Genomic DNA, 8,012 nt, shown 5'->3' on the forward strand with positions numbered 1-8,012 from the left:
GCTTATGGTTATTCATTTCCTTCTTCATATCCTCTCATGTTTCAGACTATGCCATAATTACTTTTAAGCTAATTTTTCCCCCAAATAGTCTGATAGTTCCAGGAAGATATTCATTCATTCAATAAATACACATCTGTGTGTGTGTATATATATATATGTGTGTGTGTGTGTGTGTGTGTCTGCTCTCTTTAAGTGGCAGCATATTAAATACACTACTCTGCTTCTTGCTTTCTAAAAACTCTTTATTATAGTTAAAACCCCACACATATGCAAAAGAGGAGAAAATAGTGTGAATCCCCATACACCCATCGGCCCACTTCAAGAGTTATCACACATGGTGGATCTTATTTCATTGACACCCCCAGCCCTAACCCTGATTATTTTTTAAAAAGGTTTATTTATTTATTTTAGAGAGTGAGAGAGTGAGTGAGAGCATGAGCAGGGGGAGGGGCAGAGGGAGAGAGAGAATCCTTGAGCAGACTCCCCCCCTCAGCACTGAGCCCTATGCGGGGTTTGATCCCAGGACCCTGAGACCATGACCTGAGCTGAAACCAAGAGTTAACCAACTTAACCAACTGACCCACTCCTGATTATTTTAAAACGAATCCCAGACATACATATAATTTCATCTATAAATAATTCAGTATATATCACTAAAAAAAAGACTTAAAATATAACCACAATATCTATCACATGTAAAAAAATATATCATAAGCTATCCAGTCAGCATTCAGATTTCCCTGATGGTCCCCCCACCTCCTTCTCTCTCTCCCCCTTTTTAACAGATGCTGCTTTATTCAAACAAAAACTTGAATAAGGTCTACACCTCGGAGGTGCTGATCCCTCTTTTCTTATCACCTAACAATACTCTTGGAGATCATTTCATAGCAAACATAAAGAACTACTTCATCCTTTCTTCCATTGTGGAGTACTCTTTATAAGGCTCTACTAGAATTCACTTAACCAGCCTCCTGTTGGTGGGCATTTAGGTCATTCCAAACATTTCGCTATTGAATAACCTTGTTGAGTACGTCCCTTTGCACAGGTGGGAGTGTGTCTGCAAGATAAATTCTCGGAAGTGGAATTTCCGTGTGAAAGGATATGTATTTAAAATTTCAAAAATTATTGCTGACTTATACTTTATAGAGGTGGTACCCAAGCAGTCAAGGCTTCTATCAGCCATGTGGATGAGAGCTCTTTCCTGCAACTTCCCTCAGAAGCACCATCCCCTCTCAGACGTCTGACCATGCTATTCCCTTTCCCTGGGACATCCTGTCTCACCCTGTCCATCTGGTGCACTCCTATTCCTTAAGGCTTAGCTTCAACTCCACCCAAGCCAGATTTGGGATGGGTGCTCTCTGTGCTCCCAGAGACCCCTTTTCCTAGCACACATCACACTTCATACTGGGTCCACTTTGTTGACCCAACTCTGTCCTCTGCTGGTTAGTGAGGTACTTAAGGGTGTAGCTTGAGGAACACAGTAGGTGGTCTACACAAATCGGTCCCTAATCTCTGGCTCTTGTCCAATGGGAGTTAGGGATTTCAGCTGTTTCCTTGGGTGGAATGAACCCGGAATCATGGGTGCATCACCCACATTTGTAACCCACTGGAGCCCAGAAAAACCCCAAGCTCCACACTGTCCAGCCCCAGAAGCTTGCAGCAGATGGCCCTGCATCCCAGAGGCTGGGAGGTCTGATTATCCTAGACCCTCAAATCATTTACGAATTCTGACCTCTCCAATTGCTTTCTATTTAATCTGGGCTGGAAGACCTTGATTTTTGTTTTTTGAAAATCTAGGCTCTCTTCCCACCCCACAAATAAAACTGTCATCCTGCGAATTATTATTATCTGGATGGGCAGGAGCAGAATGAGGCCCCACAGAAGCAAGTGAGGCGGGGCAGGTGGGAGTAATCCCATGTGCCCGGGGTGGGGGAGGGTGCAGCAGATGGTTCCCCAGGCAAGCCTTGAAAGCCAGGATTAAAAAGTCATTTTCAGCATGCTGAAAATGGGACTGCAGATTTGGGTCACCACAATTAACTCTCTCCCAGCTGCAGGCCAGATCCTTGGAGTCAAAGGAGGTGCCCTGTCTAGGAGAGATGCTAGGTGAGAACCCCTTGATTTCTCCTCCAAAAGCTTCCTGGAGAACATTTTCTGGGCTGTGAGGAGGGAGCTCAGGACCTCAGGGTCAGCCTCTCCCTAGAGACAAGGCTTCTGCTTCCTCTCTAAATGTGGACTCTCTTGTCAGAGGGAAGTTCTTCCAAGGCCGTAGGAAGCCCTGTGCCTCCAGAGATGGAGTTCTTATCAGAGACCAAAAGTGGCATCTCATCCTGTTATCAAAAGTACTGCAGGCATTTGCCCCACAAAAGGTGAAATACTGCCTTGCCGATTACTTTCTGTGCTGGAGCTGCCACCCTTGTCCCTGGGCAGGATCTATCGCTAACTGTCCCTGGACCCGCCCCACCCCTGACCATAATTCCTTTATCTTAAAATCCAGTGTGTTGAATTCTTTTCCCTGAGGAATGATATTCCATCCCCCACCCCCACACTCTTGAATTATAGAACTGCCAAGTACTGGGGTTTCCCTTTTCTCTTTGTTTACCAGGAAACTCAGAGCCAAATTCGAAAACTAATGTCATGGTCTCCATAAATGCATTTTACTTTTCCACTTACCTTGTTATTCTAATCTACATAGTCTGTTGGTTCTGATTTTGTTTTCCTCTATATATTGCACTATATTGCTGAATGTATCCTGTGTGTTATACCACATCCTTTGTGCAACTATGTAGAATATAAATAATTAAACTCAGAAATAATCCGTACTTTCATTCATGAATGCAACTTTTGCGATATGTACCAGTTAGATGTTTAATATGGTAGTAAGTGAGTGGCTGATACAAATAAAAACACATTTAAGCATTTAGCACCTATTCCATCCAGGTACCATGCCTAGGACTTTAATCTAACAACAATTTTTACTTTTAAGATTTTTATTCATTTGAGAGTGAGAGAAAGCACAAGAATGGGGGAGGATCAGAGAGAGCAAATGACTCCCTGCCCAGCAGGGAGCCCAATGCAGGACTCGATCCCCGGACTCCAGGACCATGACCCAAGCCCAAGGCAGCTGCTTAACCAACTGAGCCACACAGGCGCCCAATCTAACAATAATCTTAAGACATAAATAATTGGGTTGGAATATATAAAACACTTAGCCCAGTGCCTGGGCCACTAAGCGAGTGGTAGCTATTCTTATTAGATACTATCATTCTCATTGCAAAAGAGGAAACTGTAGATCTGAAAGGCTAAATTACATTGTTGTAAGACCTTGATGAAAATAGCGAACGAAGGGCCTGGCAGAGGGTAGGCAGAGCAAGCCTTTGACCACATCTCCTCGGCTCTCTGGAATCCACTCCCTTTGCTTTCAGAGAGATGTCCTGACTGGGAAAACTTTTCCCGGCCTGCGCCGGGCTTCATCCCTGCCTCCTGGGGAGGAGCATGTGACCCAAGAATGGCCAATCAGGGCTCTGAACTTAACCCACCAGTCATTGGCTAAGGAAGGAGCATGTGACCCAAGCTTGGCCTATCAGTGCTCTGAGTTTACCTCACCACTGTCATTGGCTCAGAGGTACAGCATGTGACTCAGATCCGTCCAATCCAAGTGACTCCTTGGATTCTTGTGAGCCTTTTTAAGAAAAGTATACTCCTTTCTGCTTATTATGAGTCGGACAGTGTGTATAACAGGAGGTTGGGCAGTCCTTTTCCTACTCTGAGTAAAGAGCCTGTGCAATAATGGAGCCCAGAGAGTGGGGACTCCAGAGGCAGAGAGAGTGAATGTGGGTCCTGAAGATATTCCCCTGGGTTCAGCAACATCTGGAGCCAATGATACCTGTTCCAGGATTAGTGGGATTGCTGAACCAGTAAATTATTATTTTTTTGCTTAATACTGTTTGAATTGGGATTCGACCACTTACAATCATAAAGATCCTATTTATACAGGCGTTCAATACATTTTGTTCCTTTACTTTTTTTCCCTTTTGATGGACCTGCCCAGTGTCTCAGCTAGTAAATGGCAACAGCAATATTGGAACCCAGTTCTGACCCCAAAGCCCGTGGACATCACGTTCCCTGCCTACAGGAACTCCCACCGTATTGGGCTGTCAGAACAACCCACATGGAACAGGTGGATGATGAGCCAAGGTGGGGAGAGCTTGGCCCTTGTGGAAAAGCTGTGGGCACCATGCCCCTGGAGCCTCCTCACCCTGCACTCTCTTTCCCAGAATCTGTAAATGGTCTGGGAGAGGCACAAATGCTGAGTTACAGACAGGCCAGCTGGCCCTCCGTGTTTCTGTGCAAGTTGTTGATGCTTCCCCTGCTTATTTCAAGGAGAATTCTTGCCTCAAGCAGAGACTGGGCAAAACAGACACGTTCACAGCATTGGACTCCGACTCACCATGTGACTCCTTTGGTTGAGTCACCTCCCTCCTGAGATGGACTTTCTTGTCTGCAAAATGAGGCAAGCCTCATTTTGAGGTACAAATGAGATCTCTTGAGCAGTGGAACTGGAAGGTTCCACTCTGGAAGGTGGCGGCTGGGTAGTCCAACTGTAGGACTAGGCATCCCCTCTGTAGCATATCTGGGAGTCCTTGAGGGTGTGGGTGAACAGGTCTATCCAGTCTGACATCACCTCCACAGCTCTGGAAAGAACCTCTGCTCCCGCGGAGCTCAAGGCCTCATGTTGCACAGTAGTTACCATTGCCCAGAATGCCCTGTTTGTGTGGCAGTCCCCCCCCCCCTTCCCCGCCCCCAGTCTGGATTCTTTCCCCAACCCCCCTTAGCATGCTGCCCGGCTGCCCCGGACCTTTGAGGAGGATGGAAGCTCCCTTCCCCAGTCCTGTTCTCACAGAAAGACTCCCCAGGGAGTTGTCTACTGTGTGTCATAATACACCTGTAGGAAAATACAACTACTGGAAGGCTGGGTGTGGCCCTGGGTCTGTGAGTTTTGTTACTTTCAGGGCGTCTCCCCTGTAACAGGCAAGTGCACCAAGCTATACCTATGAGGATGAAAGCACCAGTGTCCCCACTCAAGGACAAGTTCAACAAGGATGAAAGATACTATTGTTAGAGCCAGCACATTCAAAAGAAATCAGCTTGGTGAAAGAGTTCTCTAAGGGAGTTGCTACTTGCTACCCCATTTTGCTTACTCTGGGCACCAGAATCATAACCTTAATGATTAGCAAGGACCCACCCCATTCAGGAGTCAAAGATGATCAAAAGAGGGTGCTGATAAATGTTAAAAAACCAGCTCTCCAGGAAAAAATATATTTATTATAAACTTTACATAATTTATATATGTTTATTATAAAATTTTATAAATTTTATAGATAGAAAAGGAATGTAGCACACCATTTACAAATAACAGTGCAGTACTGTAAATTCCAAATGGGCAGTTGGTTATCATGATGATTCTCAGGAAGCTTGACCTTTGTTGAACTCCTGTGTCCATAGCCAAACTATGATTGCAATTCAACCATGATTTGACCAAATCAGACTATGAATAAATACTTGATTACTATCCCATTCAGCAAAGAAGGTGGTCATGTCACAAAATAAGTGAGTATAATTCCAATGTGAGTATGGGTTGATATTCTCCTTTCTGTTGAGGAGTAAGGCTGAAGAGAAACAACAAAGATGTCTATTGGACCTTCATTTGTTCACTAATGACATAGTGACTTCTTTGATGAATCAGCTAGTGGTTTTTGAGCTCTGGGAGAACATTTCCTGAATTTTCTGTGCCAGTCACAACGTAATAATCATAGATACAATGTGCATTTAAATCGAATCTTCATTATTGATGTTTCTCTGTCATTTTCTTTAAATCTATGCAATCAACAATTTTCGTGATGCAAATACTCTCACCATGGCTGATTTCAATCTTCCATCTGTAAGTCACGGAATGTGGATTTGGAAAGAGATGTAAAATAGCATGACATTATCTATAGTATTTCTGCCACACAGACTAGGTGTAAATAATCTCAAGAGCATAGATGATAATAAAATGTACTCAAATAATTGGAAAGTGAGGTGTTCTAAGTATTTATTACTTTTGTTTTTACCATAATTGATTTCATTATAAGGATATATGATATACTTATGTATACCTATACTTATCCAGCACTCCACCACCAAAGATAGTATCAAGCCACAATCCTGGCTCAAACCATATTTGGTAAAGAAAACTAGATTGCTGTCTCTGAATGTTAATATCTGATGAATTTTTAAGCCAGTTCCTCTTCCCTAAGTGTTATCATTTGCCACATGGGTGAGGAAATAATTCAGGGCTGTTGCGGAGGTTGTAGGCTAGTGCTTCTCAAAGTGTGGTCCCCAGCATCAGGATAACCCCAGACATTTTGAGAATGCAAATTTTGGGGTCCACTGCCAACCTATTGAATCAGAGCCTGTGGGGATAGGGCCCTGACATCTCTCTCCCATGTTACTAATGTGTATTCAAGGTGTTTCTGACAAGTGCTCAAGGTCCATCTTTTCTAGGGACTAATAGTTTGAATAACATTGCTTTTTTGGGTGTCCCACATTGTTCTCACCCCTCCCTGTGGGTGATGGGGTGTCAGCCCCCCCCCCAAAAACCCACTCAGATGGTGTCCCTTCCCTCCTACTCCCCCAAAGGAGGAAAAACACCATCATTAATGACAGAGGGCAGCTGCAGAAGCCACGCCCAGAGCCAGCTTCACACGCAGAAAGGGACCCTGCATCTCCTCTTCGTGATTTCAGGTACTCTACACGTTCAGAGAAACTTCTCTAGTAATGAAATATAGAAATGATCCCTGAAAGTATAGTCTTTAGAATGTCAGCTTTTGTGCTCGCTTCGGCAGCACATATACTAGAATGTCAGCTTTTAAGTTCAGAACCCTTGTTAGGGCTTTCAGGCGTGCTCAATGTACAGTAGTTAGGAAAAGTATTCTTGTTGATTGGTCTCTGTGCAAGGCTTCACCTCCAACCAATAAGCTTTGCAAAATGGTGCTGTGGGACAGGTGCTTCTCTAGCCTCTGTGGCATAGGGCTCAGGGCTGACGTGATTTCGGGGAGATCAGTGCTGTCTTGCACTGTGAACATAGCAGGGTGGTTTAAATTGGTTTTAGTCTATTTTAACTATACTGGAATTAAAATAAAAAAATAAAATACATGGATTTTAGTCAGGAGAGGAGCTTCTTGCTTTGACTGGGAACTCAGTGTAGATGTTGCATTTGTTCTGTCCTATGACTGTGACTCTGATATAAAGTTAAACATTTTTTTCTCTTGTAAATTAGCTAAAGAGACTGAAACCCTGGCTCAGATGGGCTTGAACAGTAAGTAATTTTATAACTTTTTATAAATGAAGTCCATGGGCTCTGGGGTTGGTTGGTTGGTTTACTCAGCATCAGCATCAAGGACTTAGTTTATTTTCATCTTTTTGCTATGTTAACCTCCATACTAGTTCATCCTTAGGTTGTTAGCAAAATGGCTGCAGTGGCTCCTGCCATCATAACCACAGAGTATAAAGTCCAGAGCAGGGGTTCTTTTCTGAGCTCCATGGATATGCTCAGGGATCCATGAGCCTGAATGGGAAAAAGAATCACATCACCAAACTCTAATTAATATTTGTTATTTTCTTCAATTATGAATGTAGGTAACAAACTATAGTAGTAGAAGGGCAGTGTGGGTTTCCGCCAATAGAAACCATATGTATTTTTAAGTAGCATTATAATTGTGAATATATCATGAAAATACTTTATGCTTAATTTGAAACTGTAGTAGTTATTAGACCTGCCACTAGAACTTGATATTGAATATGTTAATAAAGTATTGCATATATTATTATATCATAAATTTGTTGTTTTCATATTTTAATAGTCATATTATATTATAATTGTTTGCATGTAGTTTATTTGATGTATTTCAAAATATCATTCTAAGAAGGGGTCCATAGTATTCACCGGACTGCCAAATGGACCCTGACACCAA

The sequence above is a fragment of the Mustela nivalis genome (genome assembly GCF_964662115.1).
Source record: "Mustela nivalis genome assembly, chromosome: 17".
NCBI classification, from domain to species: domain Eukaryota; kingdom Metazoa; phylum Chordata; class Mammalia; order Carnivora; family Mustelidae; genus Mustela; species Mustela nivalis.